The sequence below is a fragment of the Mytilus californianus genome, unplaced genomic scaffold, assembly GCF_021869535.1.
Source record: "Mytilus californianus isolate M0D057914Y unplaced genomic scaffold, xbMytCali1.0.p SCAF_14, whole genome shotgun sequence".
Classification (NCBI taxonomy): Eukaryota; Metazoa; Mollusca; class Bivalvia; order Mytilida; family Mytilidae; genus Mytilus; species Mytilus californianus.
Window position 1 is genome coordinate 33,286,699 of NW_026262626.1, and position 21,096 is coordinate 33,307,794.

The window sequence follows — 21,096 nt, forward strand, 5'->3', positions numbered from 1 at the left end:
GTGGAAAAACAAGATATTCTGTGTTTACTCATGTTTATATTAAAAACTTCCAATGACTCAAACTGATGTACAACAAAGTGAACTGTGAGCTATTGCTCATTAACGATAACCCCGCTATAAGCTATTTGTTAACAGGAAGATGATGAGTGATGGATGTAAAAACGCATTACACTGTATAGCATGTTCTCATGAAAGTTAATTTTAAATTTCAGAAAGCCTTGATTTGAAGTTCCTGAGAAAAATGAGACAAAATTTTATACATGGCCATTATATATAAGAATATATAAGTATTCGTTCAACAGAAAGTGAATGAGCATTAAATCTGAAAATGCATCACATACTAAAGCATACTATTGTGAAGCTTGATGCCAAATTTTAGGGAGCTCTGTTATGTAGATCCCGAGAAAAATGTGACAAAATTTCTATGCATGCCTATTATGTGCAAGAGAAGTATTTCAGTGAACAGGAAGTGAATGAGTGATGAATAGGACAAATATATGAAGCTTGATACCAAGTTTCAGGAAACTTGGAGTTTCTGAGAAAAATGCAACCAAAACATTTTTAGTGACTGACAGATAATGAATGGATAAGGTGATTGCAATATAGGTTGAGAGTTTGTGCATAATATCCAATTTTCAGTAAACAAACAAATTTTGTTTCAATTGGCTGTCTAGTTCAAAGGAGTAATTTTGAAAAAGTTATGGCAAATGACAAAATATAAATAAGATTTGGGCCTGAGACGACTGTATGAGAACAAATATTCATAAGCGGTTATACATGTGTCTCACCTGCGATTGCTGCTGTCAGTGTAAAAGTGTAATGTTGATTTAAAAAGTGAGTCCATTTATCAGTAAAATACTGAATTTATAAAAAAAAATCAAATTTTTTTATAGATGCTATTTCTTGGTCTTGAAGATAGATTCTGTCCAAGTTTCATAACAATTCATGAAGGTTTATAAATTTATCATGCCAACAAAATTTAATCCCAAACTGTCTGTAAATGTTAACTGTGAAAAACTATGCCCATCTATCAGAAAAATACTGAAAATGAAAAAAAAATATTTTTGAAAAGTTTGCTTCAAACATTATAATTAATAACCTCAGACTGAGCCTGAGTGTTAACTGTAAAAATAAAATGCTTCGCTGGGCGCAGCTTGTTACGACCGCAGAGGTCGAACCCTGAACAGTTGGGGCAAGTATGGACACAACATTCAAGCTTGATACAGCTCTGAATTTGGATTGTGATTAAATATTTGACACAGCATAGGTTTCTGATACAGAAAGAATGTGGTCTAAGAACTTCAATTTTTTTAATTTACCTATTATGGTCCAATGTCCAAAATCAAAATACATGGTTAGATTCAGCATATCAAAGAACCCCATATATTCAATTTTGTTGAAATCAAACAAAGTTTAATTTTGGACCCCAACTTGGACAAACTTGAAAACTGGTCCCATAATCAAAAATCTAAACACATGTTTAGATTCAGCATATCAAAGTACCCCAAGAATTCAATTTTTGTTAAAATCAAACTAAGTTTAATTTTGGACCCTTTGGACCTTAATGTAGACCAATTTAAAAAACGGGACCCAAAATTAAAAATCTAAAAACACGGTTAGATTTGGCATATCAAAGAACCCCAATAATTCAATTTTTGATGAAATCAAACAAAGTCTAATTTTGGACCCTTTCGACCTCAATATGAACCAATTTGATAGCGGGCCCACAAATAAAAAATCTAAATACATGGTAAGATTCAGCATATCAAAGAACCCCATATATTCAATTTTTGTTGAAATCAAACAAAGTTTAATTTTGGACCCCAATTTGGACCAACTTGAAAACTGGGCCAAAAATCTAAAATCTAAAACATGTTTAGATTCAGCATATCAAAGAACCCCATATATTCAATTTTTGTTGAAATCAAACAAAGTTTAATTTTGGACCCCAACTTGGACCAACTTGAAAACTGGGCCCATAATCAAAAATCTAACCATATGTTTAGATTCAGCATATCAAAGAACCCCAAGAATTCAATTTTTGTTAAAATCAAACTAAGTTTAATTTTGGACCCTTTGGACCTTAATGTAGACCAATTTAAAAAACGGGACCCAAAATTAAAAATCTAAATACACGGCTAGATTTGGCATATCAAAGAACCCCAATAATTCAATTTTTGATGAAATCAAACAAAGTTTAATTTTGGACCCTTTTGACCTCAATATGGACCAATTTGATAGCGGGGTCCACAAATAAAAAATCTAAATACATGGTTAGATTCAGCATATCAAAGAACCCCATATATTCAATTTTTGTTGAAATCAAACAAAGTTTAATTTTGGACCCCAATTTGGACCAACTTGAAAACTGGGCCAAAAATCAAAAATCTAAATACATGTTTAGATTCAGCATATCAAAGAACCCCATATATTCAATTTTTGTTAAAATCAAACAAAGTAGACCAATTTGAAAACTGGACCCAAAATTAAAAATCTAAATACACGGTTAGATTCGGCATAAAAAATAAATAAATGTGGTCAAAGATCTTACAAATCTAATGCGCCATACTGTGCAATTAAAGATTACTTCTTGAAATTTTTCAATATTTGAAATTTGAAAAAAAAATAATATTTGAAGAATAATTCTTTTTAATTTCTGATATCTGAAATGAGAAAAAATTGACCCCCCACAATTTCTTTTTACCCCCCCCCCCCTTTTTTCCCCAAAAAAATTCTTTCCCTCAAGATATGGTCATAATCTCAATTCAAATTTCCAATGGAGTTGGCAACCATAATTACCCATTTAAATTTACCATAGTGCTAACTTAATCTATTTTATAATAGAATTTAAAATATAGTGTCAAATCTTTCATATTGATTTTTTTGTAAAAAAAAAAAGATGCAACATTTGCAGATATTTTTACTGGTCTTCCTTTATAAATATGCATTTCTTTAAACATAATTTAAAAGCAGTGTAAGGGAAGTAACCAAAACGTTGTATTTGGATTACCTCCCTTACACTGTTTTAAATTATCTTAATTGTTCATTAACCATTACTTTATACATAATTTAAAAGCAGTGTAAGGGAGATAATTTCAATGATGTATTTGATTTATCTCCCTTACACTGCTTTAAATTATGTTTTGTACTAAAGTATTTGTCCATTAACCAGGACAACCTTGTTTTTCCCCCTTTTTTGCCTCTAATTCTTAAACGGTTTGAGCCATAACCCCCCAAAGCAAATCCTTACCATCCCTTTGTGGTAAGGAAACTTGTAGTATAATTTCAGAGAGATCCATACACCGTTCCACAGTTATTGTCTGGAAACTAGAAAAAGCTTTTTTTGGCCCCTAATTCCTTAACTGTTGGTACCATAACCCCCAAAATCAATCCCCACCTTCCTTTTGTGGTATTGAACCTTATGGTAAAATTTCATAGAGATCCATTCACTTAAACTAAAGTTAGAGTGCGAAAACTAATGCGTCTTGGGACAACGACGACGCCAACGTCATACCAATATACGACCACAAAAATTTTTTTGCGGTCGTATAAAAATTAAATCCATTTATCAGTAAAATACGGAAAAATGAAAATAATTTTTTTCAAAATTTTGCTCTGGATACTGTATTTTGTTCAAAAACAAGCTTGTGTCCAAATTTCTTAAAATTCCATGTAGGTTTGAGCAAGTTAATGATGTCTAAATAAAGTGCTCGATGGGGTGCAGCTTGATACGACCGTCGAACCCTGAACAGTTGGGGCAAGTACATTCAAGCTTAATACAGCTCTGAGTTTGGATTGTGATTAAGTATTTGATACAGCATAGTTTTCTGACACAGAATGAATGTGGTCAAAGAACTGAAAAATTTGAAATGGACTTCACCTATTATGGTCCAATATCCAAAATCTAAATACATGGTTAGATTCAGCATATCCATTTACACCAATAATTGTATTTATTTATTTATTAATGGACAGTATTAGCTAAGTTTTTAAAGGGGTTCACTTCTTCAAAACAAAACAAAATATAATAAAGCAGTCTGAAAATTAATTTATACAGAATAACAAACAAACCTACTATGTAGTTCTTCAAAAAAAATTACAAAAAAAAAAATGAAAAAAAACAATTTCCACAATGTCTTCAAAAAATCTATAAAACTAACCTTTTAGCTTTAATTATCTTTCAAAATATCTAATAATAAACAGCAAATTTCAAACTATATTTATACATAATTTCTAAAATTAGAATTTGATGCTATATCTATTTTTAACTATGAATCTACTAACAATTTCTATTATTTGTGCAATACAGCTCTAACATTGGATTTTTGAATAAATATTTGAAATAAAATTGAGAATGGAAATGGGGAATGTGTCAAAGAGACAACAACCCGACCAAAGAGCAGAAAACAGCCTAAGGCCACCAATGGGTCTTCAACACAGCGAGAAAATCCAGCACCCGGAGGCGGGCTTCAGTTGGCCCCTAAACAAAAATGTGTACTAGTTCAGTGAAAATGGATGTCACACAAAACTCCGAAACATATAAATGAATTAAAATTAAAAAAAATGCTCCGCTGGGCGCAGCTTGATACGACCGCAGAGGTCGAACTCTGAAGTTGGGGCAAGTATGGACACAAAATTCAAGCTTGATACAGCACAGAATTTGGATTGTGATTAAATATTTGACACAGCATAGGTTTCTGACACAGAATGAATGTGGTCTAAGAACTTAAAATTTTTTAATTTACCTATTCAAACCATATCATAATTATTTGCTTTTATATATAAATCAGAAATAACCAATTTAAAAAGGAAACCCCCCCCTATTTTTCGAACCCCCTTATGATTCATCACCCCAAAACTCAATTCCAGCCTTCCCTTTGTGGTATGGTACCTTGCAGTACAATTTCAGAGAGATCCATACACTTGAACACAAGTTATTGTCTGGAAACTAGAAAAATGCTTGTTTTTTTGCCCCTTTTTTGCCCCAAATTCCTAAACATTTAGGGCAATTACCATAACTCAAACCCAGCTTTCCCTTTGTGATATGGAACCTTGCAGTACAATTTCAATAAAATGCTCGGCTGGGGCACAGCTTGATACAACCGCAGAGGTCGAACCCTGAACAGTTGGGGCAAGTATGGACACAACATTCAAGCTTGATACAGCACTTAATTTGGATTGTAATTAAATATTTGACACAGCATAGGTTTCTGACACAGAATGAAAGTGGTCTAAGAACTTAGAAAATTTTAATTTACCTATTCAAACCATATCATTATTATTTGCTTTTATATATAAATCAGAAATAACCAATTTAAAATGGAAAATTTTAAAGAAAAAAAAATGAAAAAACCCCCCCCCCCCCTCCAATTTTTTGAACCCCCTTATGATTCATCACCCCCAAACTCAATCCCAGCCTTCCCTTTGTGGTATGGTACCTTGCAGTACAATTTCAGAGAGATCCATACACTTGAACACAAGTTATTGTCTGGAAACTAGAAAAATGCTTGTTTTTTGGCCCCTTTTTGGCCCCAAATTCCTAAAAGTTTAGGGCAATTAACCCCAACCTCAAACCCAGCTTTCCGTTTGTGATATGGAACCTTGCAGTACAATTTCATAAAGATCCATACACTTACACACAAGTTATTGTCATGAAACTAGAAAAATGCTTGTTTTTGCCCCTTTTTTGCCCCCTAATTCCTAATATTTTGAGGCAATTACCCCCAAAATCAATCCAAGCATTCCCTTTGTGATATGGAACCTTGCAGTACAATTTCAGAGAGATCCATACACTTGAACATAAGTTATTGTCTGGAAACTAGAAAAATGCTTATTTTTGGCCCCTTTTTGGCCCCTTATTCCTAAACGTTTTGGGCAATTACCCTCAAACTCAATTCCAGCTTTCCCTTTGTGATATGGAACCTTGTAGTACAATTTCAGAAAGATCCATAGACTTACACACAAGTTATTGTCATGAAACTAGAAAAATATTTGTTTTTGCCCCTTTTTTGCCCCCTAATTCCTAAACTAAGCAAAATGACAATGATACATAAAGTTACTGACATGCTAGCTCCAGACCTCAATTAAACTGATTGAAAGATTATGTCTTCATCGTATGAAAATCAAGCACAATCCCTCCCGTTAGGGGTTTAGTATCATACCCTCATAAAATAAATATGAGAAGAACATAATTCATATCATGCCAACAACTGGTTTTAGAATAAATGTGTTTATTTCCGATGCAAAGACCCTATCAGTGAATCAATATTAAAACCAAAATATGCAATCCTTAATGACTTGACAACAGTATCGTAACTATATCCCTTCTGACTAAGTCTGTTTAAAGGTTTGGTTAGCTTTTGAGGTGAATGACGACATTTTTGTGCTTTGTATAGAATATTCCCATAAAAGATTGGATGTGAAATACCTGAATGTAAAAGATGTCTGCATGATGATTTCTATTTACGAATGATGTCCTTGTACCGATGATAAAATTTAGTAAATTTTTTGACTAGTTTGTGATATCGAAAACCCTGGTGTAATAATTTTTCAGTAATACAGAGATTTCTTTCATTAAAATCAAATACGTTGTTACATACACGAGCTAATCAAACAAGCTGAGATATATAAACACCATAAGATGGTGACAAGGGAACGTCACCATCTAAAAATGAATAAATAACAATAGGAAATGAAAAATCATCTCTTTTATCATAACTTTTGGTTTTAAGCTTCCCGTTAAAGATATAGATATCAAGATCCAGAAAAGGGCAGTGTTCATTGTTAGTATTAGCTTTGTTTAAAGTCAGTTCAACAGGATAAATCTCTTAAGTGTACATAATGAAGTCGTCATTATTGAGAGCCAATATATCATCCAAATATCTAAAAGTGTTTTTAAATTTTTGTAATAGATGTTGTTTCTATGGGTCTTTGCTGATTTAAGTCATAAATTGTAACTCATAACAATACAGAAACAGGTCCGCAACAAGTGGTGCACTGTTAGTCCCCATTGGAATTCCAATAACTTGACGATATACGGAGTCTCCATAGCGAACAAAAAAGTTTTCTAGTAAATATAGTATCGGTTCCCAATAAATAAAAGAATTCAAACATTTGAAATTGGATATCTATCTATTATGGTCCAATATCCAAAATCTAAATACATGGTTATTATAAGAACCCCTAGAATTCAATTTTCGATGAAATCATACAAAGTTTAATTTTGGACCCTTTGGACCTCAATGCGTACCAATTTGATAACGAGGCCCAACATCCAAAATCTAAATACATGGTTAGATTCAGCACATTAAAGAACCCATTGAATCAATTTTTGTTGAATCAAACAAAGTTAAATTTGGACCCTGATTTGGACCAACTTGAAAATCGTGTACAAAATCAAATAAAATGCTCCGCTGGGGCGCAGCTTGATACGACCGCAGAGGTCAAACCCTGAACAGTTGGGGCAAGTATGGACACAACATTCAAGCTTGATACAGCACTGAATTTGGATTGTAATTAAATATTTGACACAGCATAGGTTTCTGACACAGAATGAAAGTGGTCTAAGAACTTATAATTTTTTAATTTACCTATTCATACATGTGATGGACTGTGAAACTCAGATCAGGAGATTAGGACTCAGATCAGGAGGTTTTTAATCGACATAAATTTGTCGTAAATGTAACCGTGTGCTGTAAAAATGGTCTTTTAAAGTGTGTTTTCTTCAACTTTCCATCCAATTTATTATGTTTATAGTACCCTTGTACTTATAAAGTTTCTCCATCTTTATATTTTACATGTTCAATCTAACATTTTTTTTTTTCAGTATGTTCTTTAAATTTCTTACTTCATATTCTATAAAACATTTATTGCAACCAGAACATTTGTTTAACCATCTGCAAATAGCTTTTGTTTGCATACTCAGAAAATCATTCTAACTGTAAAACAAGGGTCATAGTTAATATATAAATTTCAATTTAAGCCTTGAAAGGAAGTATAGAATCCTCAAATAATTTTCAAATTATTATTTTTTTATTTGTCCTAAGACATTTAAAATCATTTATTTACCATCCTTTTATGATTATTTGTTCAATTTATATTTTATTTATATTCTTTTAAAAATTTTCATTATTAAAAGGAAAGTAACTTAAAACAGGATAAATCAAGGGAAGTAACCCAATAAATACACAGTTTTTGTTACACAACAGCAGTTAGCCTGAGGTAAAAAATCATTGATTACCAGTATGTTTGACACCCAAGCTGACAAGTGAAGCCATATAATTATGCATGTTAATTGATTTACAGGTAAAATATAACTTCAGGTAATGTGAGTTACACCAGATGCCTGAGATGATATGTTGGGCAGAAATTTTTCATTCATGAAAAATTTCATACACGGGATTATAATTTTCCTCTTCAACCGGAGGTCGGGAGGAGACTCCTGAAAACAGGATTATTGTACTCCTGTCGGGAGGTTCACATGTATGCTATTCAAACCATATCATTATTATTTGCTTTTATATATAAATCAGAAATAACCAATTTAAAATGGAAAATTTTAAAGAAAAAAAAGGAAAAAAAAATCCCCCCCCCAAATTTTTTGAACCCCCTTATGATTCATCGCCCCCACACTCAATCCCAGCTTTCCCTTTGTGGTATGGTACCTTGCAGTACAATTTTAGAGAGATCCATTCACTTGAACACAAGTTATTGTCTGGAAACTAGAAAAATGCTTGTTTTTTTGTCCCTTTTTGGCCCCTAATTCCTAAACGTTTAGGGCAATTACCCCCAAACTCCAACCCAGCTTTCCCTTTGTGATATGGAACCTTGCAGTACAATTTCATAAAGATCCATACACTTACAAACAAGTTATTGTCTTGAAACTAGAAAAATGCTTGTTTTTTGCCCCTTTTTGGCCCCTAATTCCCAAAATTTGGAGGAAATTACCCCCAAAAATCAATCCCAGTATTCCCTTTGTGATATGGAACCTTGTGATACAATGTCAGAGAGATCCATACACTTACACACAAGTTATTGTCATGAAACTAGAAAAATGCTTGTTTTTTGCCCCTTTTTGGCCCCTAATTCCTAAAATTTGGAGGCAATTACCCTCAAAATCAATCCCAGCATTCCCTTTGTGATATGGAACCTTGTGGTACAATGTCAGAGAGATCCATATACTTACACACAAGTTATGTCTGGAAGTTACAAAAATGCTTATTTTTGGCCCCTTTTTGGCCCCTAATTCCTTAACTGTTAGTACCATAACCCCCAAAATCAATCCCCACCTTCCTTTTGTGGTATTGAACCTTATGGTAAAATTTCATTGAGATCCATTCACTTAAACTAAAGTTAGAATGCGAAAACTAATGTGTATTCGGACGACGACGCCGGACGACGACGACGACGACGACGACAACGACGACGCCAACGTCATACCAATATACGACCACAAAAATTTTTTTGCGGTCGTATAAAAACTAAATACATGTTAAGATTCAGCATATCAAAGAACCCATTTAAATCAACTTTTGTTAAAATCAAACTAATTTTAATTTTGGACCCTTTGGACCTACATGTGGACCAATGTAAAAACGGCCCTCAAAATCTTAAAATCTAATTACATGGTTGGATTCAGCATATTAGAGAACCCAAAGAATTCAAGACTTTGAATTAAAGCCCATTGAAATTGGTCAAGAAATAAGCAATTTATACAAAGTATTACAAAAGTGTTGTTTTTAGCCCATTTTTCCTAGCAGTTACGGTCATAACCCCCAAAATCAATCTCAACTTTCCTTTTGAGGTATGGAACCTTGTGGTACAATTTCATAGAGATTCACAAGTTATTGAAGGATCTGAAAAACTGACAATACCATGAAAACTTAACATTGACCAACGAACCATGAAAATGAGGCCAAGATTAAGATGATACCTGCCAGACAGACATGTACACCTTACAATCATTCCACACACCTAATATAGTTGACCTACTGCTTATAGTTTTTGGAAAAACAGACAACAAGAGTGCACACGCTGAAATGTCTCGCCTGCTTTACTGACCATTAATTTTATGTTGATAGTCCTAAATATAAAGCTTTACTACAAGTATCACATAAACTTAACATGATCCAAGAAAATGAGGTCAAGGTCAGATAAACTAACCTGAAAATACATTTACACCTTACAATCATTCCATACATCAAATATATTTGACCTATTGCTCATAGTTTCTTAATCAGGAAAACTTAACATTGATTAATGAACCATGAAAATGAGGTCAAGGTCAGATGAACCATGCCAGACAGACATGTACACCTTTCAATCAATCTATGTATTACATATAGTTGACCTATAGTTTATAGTATCTAAGAAACAAACTTAACCATGAAAACTTAACATTGACCAATGAACCATGAAAATGAGGTCATGGTCAGATGATACCTGCCAGACAGACATATACACTGAAATGTCTCGCCTGTTTTACTGACCATTGATTTTATGTTGAAAGTCTTAAGGATAAAGGTTTTACTACAAGTATCACATAAACTTAACATTTTTAAAGATCCATGACAGTGAGGTCAGGGTCAGATAAAAACTGTCACACAGACATGTACACCTTACAATCATTCCACAAACCAAATATAGTTGACCTATTGCTTATAGTACTTGAAAAACAGACCAAAACACAAAAACTTAACATTGACAAATGGACCATGAAAATGAGGTCAAGGTCAGATGACATCGACTAGACAGACATGAACACCTTTCAATCATTCCATAAACCAAATATAGTTGACCTATTGCTATTAGTATTTGAAAAACAGACCAAAACACAATAAACTGCTTCGCCAAGCGCAGTTGGATACGACCGCAGAGGTCCAACCTTCAACAGTATGAAAAATAGACACAATATTCAAGCTTGATACAGGTCTGAATTTGGATTTTAATTAAATATTTGACACATTATAAGTTTCTGACACAGAATAAATGTAGTCAAAGAACTTGAAATTGGTTGTATGATTTGAATTTATATTCAATTGGAGATTTCTTGCTGTTCTGCAATACACTTGTGCTGTTGCGCAATACTTAGTAAATCTGTTTTCAGATTATATACAAAGAATTAGCAAAATAAATTGTGACCCCCAATTTTTTTTATGGAAAATTGACAATTTCTAAAATCTTGAGGGAAAAAAATTGACCCCCCCCCCACCCCCCAAAATGTTTTTATTTTATCCCCCCCAAAATTTTTTTTTACCCCCCTACAAAAAAAAATAATAATTATAGAGAATTTTCTTTTGAGGAAAAAAAATTTCATACCCCCAACCTTTTCCAAAAAAAATAATTTTGAAGAAATTTTCTTTTTGTAAAATGTGGTACAAATTAAGAGACATCCATACACTTAAACACAAGTTATTGTCTGAAAAATTGAAAAATGCTTGTTTTAGACCCTTTTTGGCCCCTAAATCCTGAATGGTTTGGGCAATTACCCCCAAAATGAATCCCAACCTTCTACTTGTGGTATTGAACCTTGTGGTACAATTTCAGAGCAATCCAAATACTTATACACAAGTTATTGTCCTGAAACTAGAAAAATGCTTGTTTTGGCCCCTTTTTGGACTCTAATTCCTAAACGGTTGGGACCATCACCCCCACAAACAATCCCAACCTTCCTTCTGTCCGACGATGACGACGTGTTACCAATATACGACTGCAAAAATTTTTTGCGGTCGTACAAAAACTTAACATTGACCAGACAGACATGTACATCTTACAATCATTCCATAAACCAAATATAGTTGACCAATAGCTTACTTCAGTACTTGGAAAAACAGACCAAAACACAATAAAATGCTCCGCTGGGTGCAGCTTGATACAACAGCAGAGGTCGAACCCTGAACACTTGGGGCAAGTATGGACACAACAGTCAAGCTTGATACAGCACTGAATTTGGATTGTGATTAAATATTTGACACAGCATAGGTTTCTGACACAGAATGAATGTGGTCTAAGAACTTGAAAATTTTTAATTTACCTATTCAAACCATATCATTATTATTTGCTTTTATATATAAATCAGAAATAACAAATTTAAAATGGAAAATTTTAAAGAAAAAAAAATCCCTCCCCCAAATTTTTTGAACCCCCTTATGATTCCTCACCCCCAAACTCAATCCCAGCCTTCCCTTTGTGGTATGGTACCTTGCAGTACAATTTCAGAGAGATTCATACACTTGAACACAAGTTATTGTCTGGAAACTAGAATAAACAGCTGCGCCATGAGCGCATGATACGCCCGTCGTCTTGTGTGTGAATTTTTATGCAATAAGCATAAATAGTTTCTGACATACGGCGTGACATGCGAAAACCCCCTTTTTTTTTTTACAAAAAACTCAATATCTCTAAAATAAATTTTGAATCAAAACCAAAAAGTAAACAGATCTTTATATTAATATAACTGAGAAGTGTGTAAAATTTTAAGCAATAATCATAAATCGTTTTTGAGATACAGCGCGACATGTGAAAACCCCCCTTTAAAAAAAAAAAAAAAAATCAATATCTCAAAAATTAAATTTTGAATCAAAACCAAAAAGTATACAGATCTTTAGATTAATATAACTAAGAAGTGTGTAAAGTTTTAAGCAATAATCATAAACTGTTTTTGAGATACGGCGGGACATGTGAAAAACCACTCCCCCCTTTTTTTACAAAATACTCAATAACTCAAAAATAAAATTTTGAATCATCACCAAAAAGTATACAGATCTTAAGGTTAATATAACTAAGAAGTGTGTAAAGTTTTAAGCAATAATCATAAACTGTTTTTGAGATACGGCGCGACATGTGAAAAACCCCTCCCCCTTTTTTAACATAAATGTGGATAGTGTCCACATGTGGACACAGATGATGCCCCCACTTGCATATCATATAGTTATAAAGGGACATAACTGAAGAACGGTAAAAGTGACGCTACCCAAATTTGAACTTGATCTGAGTTTTGTGGTAATAAGCATTGTGTGCAAGTCTCATAACATTTGGTTGAGGCTAACTTAAGTAGAGAACAGAAACTAAAAATTCAGCAATTTTTCTATTTGTAAACATGCATAACTCTAGAACGGTTGTGTATAAGTTTTACAACATTTAGTTGAGACAAACTAAAAAATTCAGCAATTTTTATGTTTATAAAGGGACATAACTCAAGAATGGTAAAAGTGTTGCCACTTAATTTCGTACTTAATCTGTATTATGTAGTAATAGGCATTGTGTATAAGTTTCATAACATTTGGTTGAGGCAAACTCAAGTTAGAGAACGGAAACAAAAAAATTGTACTTGATCTTTACTGAGTTTTGTGGTAATGAATATTGTGTATAGGTTTAATAATGTTTGGCTGGGGATAACTTCAGTTACAGAATGGAAACTAAAAATTTTGCAATCTTTCGATTTATAAAGGGGCATAACTCAATAATGGTTAAAGTGACACTACCCAAATTCAACTTGATCTGTGTTTTATCAGTGGAAGTCAAAATTAAACATTGCATTGTATAAAGCATTGTTTGTAGTTGATTCAACTATAATCATGGTCAAAGGAAGATAACTCCAATTTTAAAATATATTATAAACTTGATATTTAGAAGAAAATAAATATTTTGAAATTTTTCTATTTATAAAGAGACATAACTCTAGATCAGTTAAAGTGATGCCACCAAAATTCAAACTTGATCTGTGTTTTGTAGTAATAAGCATTGTGTATCAGTTTCATAACATTTGGTTGAGGCAATCTTAAGTTAGAGAACGGAAACTAAAAATTTTGCAATTTTTCCTTTTATAAAGGGGCATAACTCTAGATCAGTTAGAGTGACACCACCAAAATTCACACTCGATCTGTGTTTTGTGGTAATAAGCATTGTGTATAAGTTTCATAACATTTGGTTGAGGTAAACTTAAGTTAGAGAACGGAAACTAAAAATTTTGCAATATTTCCTTTTATAAAGGAGCATAACTCTAGATCCATTAAAGTGACGCCACCAAAATTCAAACTTGATCTGTGTTTTGTGGTAATGAGCATTGTGTATAAGTTTCATAACATTTGGTTGAGGCAAACTTAAGTTAGAGAACGGAAACCAATTTCGGGACGTACGGACGGACGTACGTACGTACGTACCTACGTACAGACGGACAAGGGTAAAACTTAATGCCCCCTCCGCTACGGCGGGGGCATAAAAAATACTCAATATCTCTAAAATAAAATTTTGAATCATCACCAAAAAGTATACAGATCTTAAGGTTAATATAACTAAGAAGTGTGTAAAGTTTTAAGCAATAATCATAAATTGTATTGAGATACGGCGCGACATGTGAAAAAAAACACACACATGTTTTAGTTACTAAGTCCCGTAACCAAGGCTTCCAAAACGGTCATATATTCCGGACATTTGTATAATGTCCGGTTAAAGTCTGGCTGGGCAAAGCATGAAACGGTCATCTACTTTTTAGTTTTCAAGGCTTTCTTAAGAGACGGTCATTTTAAAATAATTCGCGATCTTTTTGACCCAACCTTTTGCCTCTAACACCCACACATTTCCGGTCATAAAAGTGACATGATCATTAAGTACTATCAAAACAACCCCTACTTTAATACCTTCTCATTTTAATCAAGGCTAATTAGTTGTCGAACAGCTGAAATTTACCTGTTCAGGTGACAGGTAAACTATTTTGAACCGGACATTGATTGGTCTATTCAAAGTTATTTTCTTACATTTCAGCGGTGATCAGCGGTTTGCACCAATTAATTTAGTCAAAAAGATTTTAGTATCAGAAATACGTTTACAAATATGATTTGATGAAAAATTAAAAAGGTGAAAATGAAAAATCGTCATAACCACGTTGATTGAACCAGAGACATGTCTCTGTTTGAACTAGTACACGTGTGCGCATGTGCGCAGGTGTGAAATTTAATTATGCATCCTAATTTCTTCAAAAAATGCCTAAATTGTCATTGATACCTTTATCTCACGTTTATTTCGAATATTTTCTTGGAGAAATAACGTAGAAAGAGCCACTTCCACTCATTCATGCTTTGTAAACGTACACGGAATTTACGTATCCGTCTCTGGTCCATGTTTTACCATTGTCAAGATAACATCCGGGATTTAAAAACGAAAGTAGAAGTTTTTGACAACGTTATTTTGCACAAATAAAGAGTCTAAGGCAGATATAACTACGCTGATGTTGCACATTTCGAATGATGCACTGCCAATTTAACAGTTTACGTCGGAACTTCGAATTTGAATCAAAGAAAGTTTGATATCGTTTTTTTTTTAATGTCAATCATTGGGATGGCCAACTCGGCAACTGATTACCATAATTGCCTTTTGTTTATTTAGTCTTAAGGGATGAAAATCGGGATAATATATAAAATGTCCGTCTGGCTAAAAACAATTTTGGAAGCCCTGCCCGTAACTCAAAAAGTTTTAATCTTATTTTCACCAAAAAGTATACAGATCGTTTGACCATCATAAGAAACAACTATGTTAAGTTTCATGAAATTTGGATAAGTCATTCTCAAGTTACGGTGTGACATGTTTACGCCGGACAGACAGACGGACGGACAGACGGACGGACAGACGGACGGACGCCGGACATTTGTATACCATAATAAGTCCCGTCAAAAATTTGACGGGTGTATAAAAATGCTAGTTTTTAGGCCCCAAATTCCTTAACGTTTTGGGCAATTACACGGATCCGGAAATTTTTCCAGACAATTTCGGTCATTTTGAGATGTTTGAAAAGTTGGTGCCCCTTTTCAAATTGTCGATATCAACTTGACTATATTCATAGCATCAACGAACATGACGAACTTGTATTGCTGTTTCATCGCATTTACTAAGTAAATGTCTTACCATTACCATGAAGGACAGTTTAGTGAAGGCAACAGTCTAAAATTGAAATGATTTTAATGACTCAAAATGGTTAATTTCTCAGACATTGCTTATGTTTCTTCGATTTGACAAAAGTTAAAACCGGAAGTTTGCGATATTTTAAGGCAGTGTCTGCGCGTACTCGCATGCGGGTACGAATAGTCAAATTACCATTCATAGGCTACGCGTACCCACATCCTGTTTTATAATAAAATGCCATCGGATCGGGAATGAAACGTGAAATATATACGGAATTTGTTGCAATTAGTGAATAAATTGATTAAAACTACTCAGAATTTTTATAAATATTTATATATAGGTAAGTGAACAGTTGTTCTCAGTTAATAAATATTCTTAAAATGGAATAGAGTGATATACATGTGGGGAAGACATTTCAAAGTTATCATGAATTGGAACAATTTGTTCAGACCTATCAGTCGATTAATTTTATACAATTGTATAAAAGAAACTCGGAGTCAATTGCAGCTACAGAGAAAAGAAGAACTGGAAACACAAAAATTATTTCTGATAAAACAAAGGCCAATGCCAATAATCTTCTAGATGCTTCGTTAATAAATAACAAAATATTTGACGAAAAATGTAAACCTTCAGCGCATCAAAAAATATTTTACCTTTGAAGCATGGAAGCAACTTAAAATTCGGATCAACGAAAGAAGAGAATCATGCGAATGGATATGTATCAAATGTCAAAAAAAAAACTACACGATCAGGACTCTTTGGCCTGTGATTGTTGTTTGGACTGGCAACATTTGAAATGTGCAGGGTTGAAATATGTGCCAAAACATAAACAATCATAGTGGATACGTAAAATTTGTTCCAAATCTTAATTAGCTACATGAATCTTTTATATTAATTGGTTTAATTTGACATTATTACTTGCTTCTTTAATTTTTATATAGACACCCAAGCTTTAATTTTAGTCGTTTAAGATATTTATAAAGTTTCAGTTTCTGTTTTACATTTTACTAAAAGATTATTTTTAAATCTCATATGGGTATTTTTCAAAATCAGTAAAATCTTATTCTTTAAATTTGCATTTACATTTTATAACAGTATTAATTTTTATCATGTTCTTCTTTTACAGGGACTGTACAGTTTCATTTTCCAACTATGTGCATTTAATTTGCAAGTTTATTATGTATCATTATCTAATAAATACAATTTGAAAATATTATTTTTCATACTCTTCACTCGTTCTACACGAAATCCCCATATTATCGATAATTTCCGTATATATTTCACGTTTCATTCCTGATCCGATGGCATTTTATTATAAAACCGGATGTGGGTACGCGTAGCCTATGAATGGCAATTTGACTATTCGTACCCGCATGCGGGTACGCGCAGACACTGCCATATTTTAAAGTACGAATAATTCCGGATTCATTTCCGTGATTTGTTTTGTTTATCAAATTGACAGGAAGTCACCGGCTTTTTATGGCTTTTTTTATTTTATTACCTTTAATAGTGTTTGAATATAACAGATAATAGTTGCACTCGTTTAATTTAGCATGAAATCAATTTGCATTTTACGATTAAATATTAAATCTAGTGAAGACAATTTCACGCATGCGTATTACATAGTAAATAAAGCACATGTGTTACTCATGAAAAAATAATTTTTTCTACGTAAATTTAGATTTAATTTTTAAATCAGAATTGATGACTGTCTTTGATGAAAAGTAAATAAATAATGAATACACTTGTCAGGGAACTTTAATGTTTTAAAGATATTATTCTGAGCTTTGTGATCACTGTCAGGTGTGAATTAAAACCACAGGTTAAAAGTGATTAGCGATCATTAGCCAATGTTTCCCGGAGGCATTGATATAGATATTAGGAGGGCCCTCAGGATTATCAAACTACTGTAGTGGCAGTTTTATTACAGGAAAGGGATTATAAACAAAACAAGTGATAACAAGTGCAAAATGCCGATTAAGAAATCCGATTTCAAACATTGAGTCAATGAAATGACCGAAATTACTTCTGTAAAAAAATAAAATTTGTCCTAAATCCCAATTACTTGTTTAGGACAAATAGTTTCATCTTAGGACATGACTGGCAAATATGACCGTTTCCGGACCCTTGGGCAATTACCCCCAAACTCAAACCCAGCTTTCCTTTTATGATATGGAACCTTGTAGTGCAATTTCATAAAGATCCATACACTTACACACAAGTTATTATCATGAAACTAGAAAAATGCTTGTTTTTTGCCCCTTTTTTGGTCTCTAATTCCTAAAATTTGAAGCAATTACCCCCAAAATCAATCCCAGCATTCACTTTGTGATATGGAACCTTGTGGTACAATGTCAGAGAGATCCATACACTAACACACAAGTTATGTCTGGAAGTTACAAAAATGCTTATTTGGCCCCTTTTTGGCCCCTAATTCCTTAACTGTTGGTACCATAACCCCCAAAATCAATCCCAACCTTCCTTTTCTGGTATTGAACCTTATGGTAAAATTTCATAGAGATCCATTCACTTAAACTAAAGTTAGAGTGCGAAAACCAATGTGTCTTCGGACGACGACGACGACTACGCCAACGTCATACCAATAAACGACCACAAAATTTGTTTGCGGTCGTATAAAAACTTAACATTGACCAATGAACAAGGCTTCCAAAACGGTCATATATTCCGGACATTTGTATAATGTCTGGTAAAAGTCTGGCTGGGCAAAGCACGAAACGTTCATCTACTTTTTAGATTTCAAGGCTTTCTTAAGAGACGGTCATTTTATCATAATTCGCTATCTTTTTGACCCAACCTTTTGCCTTTAACAGCCACACATTTCCAGTCATAAAAGTGACATGATCATTAAGTACTATCAAAACAACCCCTACTTTAATACCTTCTCATTTTTATCAAGGCTAATTAGTTGTGGAACAGCTGAAATTTACCTGTTCAGGTGACAGGTAAACTATTTTGAACCAGACATTGATCGGTCTATTCAAAGTTATTTTCTTACATTTCACTGGTTTGCATCTAATTAATTTAGTCAAAAAGATTTAAATTATCAGAAATACATTTACAAATAAGATTTGATGTGAAAATGAAAAATCGTCATAACCACGTTGTTTGAACCAGAGACATGTCTCTGTTTGAACTAGTACACGTGTGTGCATGTGCATGTGCGCAGGTGTGAAATTTAATTATGCATCCTAATTTCTTTAAAAAATGCTTAAATTGTCATTGATACCCTTATCTCACGTTTATTTCGAATATTTCCTTAAAGAAATAACGTAGAATGAGCTACTTTCACTCATTCATGTTTTGCAAACGTACACGGAATTTACGTATCCGTCTCTGGTCCATGTTTTATCATTCTCAAGATAACATCCGGTTTCAGATTTAATAAAATGCTTCGCTGGGGCGCAGCTTGATACGACCGCAGAGGTCGAACCCTGAACAGTTGGGGCAAGTATGGACATAACATTCAAGCTTGATACAGCTCTGAATTTGGATTGTTATTAAATATTTGACACAGCATAGGTTTCTGACACAGAAAGAATGTGGTCTAAGAACTTGATTTTTTTTAATTTACCTATTATGGTCCAATGTCCAAAATCAAAATACATGGTTAGATTCAGCATATCAAAGAACCTCATATATTCAATTTTTGTTAAAATCAAACAAAGTTTAATTTTGGACCCCAACTTGGACAAACTTGAAAACTGGGCCCATAATCAAAAATCTAAACACATGTTTAGATTCAGCATATCAAAGAACCCCAAGAATTCAATTTTTGCTAAAATCAAACTAAGTTTAATTTTGGACCCTTTGGACCTCAATGAAGACCAATTTAAAAAAAGGGACCCAAATTAAAAATCTAAAAAAATGGTCAGATTTGGCATATCAAAGAACCCCAATAATTCAATTTTTGATGAAATCAAACAAAGTTAAATTTTGGACCCTTTTGACCTCAATATGAACCAATTTGATAGCGGGGCCCACAAATAAAAAATCTAAATACATGGTTAGATTCAGCATATCAAAGAACCTCATATATTCAATTTTTGTTGAATTCAAACAAAGTTTAATTTTGGACCCCAATTTGGACCAACTTGAAAACTGGGCCCATAATCAAAAATCTAAATACATGTTTAGATTCAGCATATCAAAGAACCCCATATATTCAATTTTTGTTGAAATCTAACAAAGTTTAATTTGGGGCCCCAACTTGGACCAACTTGAAAACTGGGCCCATAATCAAAAATCTAAACACATATGTTTAGATTCGGCATATCAAAGAACCCCAAGAATTCAATTTTTGTTAAAATCAAACTAAGTTTAATTTTGGACCCTTTGGACCTTAATGTAGACCAATTTAAAAAACAGGACCCAAAATTAAAAATCTAAATACACGGTTAGATTTGGAATATCAAAGAACCCCAATAATTCAATTTTTGATGAAATCAAACAAAGTTTAATTTTGGACCCTTTTGACCTCAATATGAACCAATTTGATAACGGGGTCCATAAATAAAAAATCTAAATACATGGTTAGATTCAGCATATCAAAGAACCCCATATATTCAATTTTTGTTGAAATCAAACAAAGTTTAATTTTGGACCCCAATTTGGACCAACTTGAAAACTGGGCCAAAAATCAAAAATCTAAATACATGTTTAGATTCAGCATATCAAAGACCCTCGTATATTCAATTTTTGCTAAAATCAAACAAAGTTTAATTTTGGACCCTTTGGACCTTAATGTAGACCAATTTGAAAACTGGACCCAAAATTAGAAATCTAAATACACTGTTAGATTCGGCATAACAAATAAATAAATGTGATCAAAGATTTTACAAATCTAATGCGCCATACTGTGCAATTAAAGATTACTTCTTGAAATTTTTCAATATTTGAAATTTGAAAAAAAAATAATATTTGAAGAATAATTCTTTTTAATTTCTGAAATCTGAAATGAGAAAAAATTGACCCCCCACAATTTCTTTTTACCCCCCCCCCTTTTTTCCCCCCAAACCATAATTACCCATTTAAATTTACCATAGTGCTAACTTAATCTATTTTATAATAGAATTTAAAATATAGTGTCAAATCTTTCATATGGATTTTTTTGTAAAAAAAAAAGATGCAACATTTGCAGATATTTTTACTGGTCTTCCTTTATAAATATGCATTTCTTTAAAC

At 33.0% G+C, this 21,096-nt stretch overlaps 1 protein-coding gene and 2 long non-coding RNA genes across 3 annotated transcripts in view; 2 read left to right on the forward strand and 1 right to left on the reverse strand.

Moving 5' to 3' along the window:
* LOC127724764 (uncharacterized) overlaps positions 1 to 21,096 on the forward strand; it is a 567,962-nt gene that overhangs the window by 489,015 nt on the left and 57,851 nt on the right. The window lies entirely within an intron of this gene.
* Positions 1 to 21,096, reverse strand: part of LOC127724646 (serine/threonine-protein kinase LATS1-like) — a 135,289-nt gene that overhangs the window by 526 nt on the left and 113,667 nt on the right. The gene's annotated exons all lie outside the window — the stretch shown is intronic.
* On the forward strand, positions 6 to 4,813 carry LOC127724805 (uncharacterized). Its single transcript, XR_007992713.1, has 2 exons — positions 6 to 1,267; positions 4,694 to 4,813. It is a non-coding gene; the product is annotated as an uncharacterized LOC127724805 (long non-coding RNA).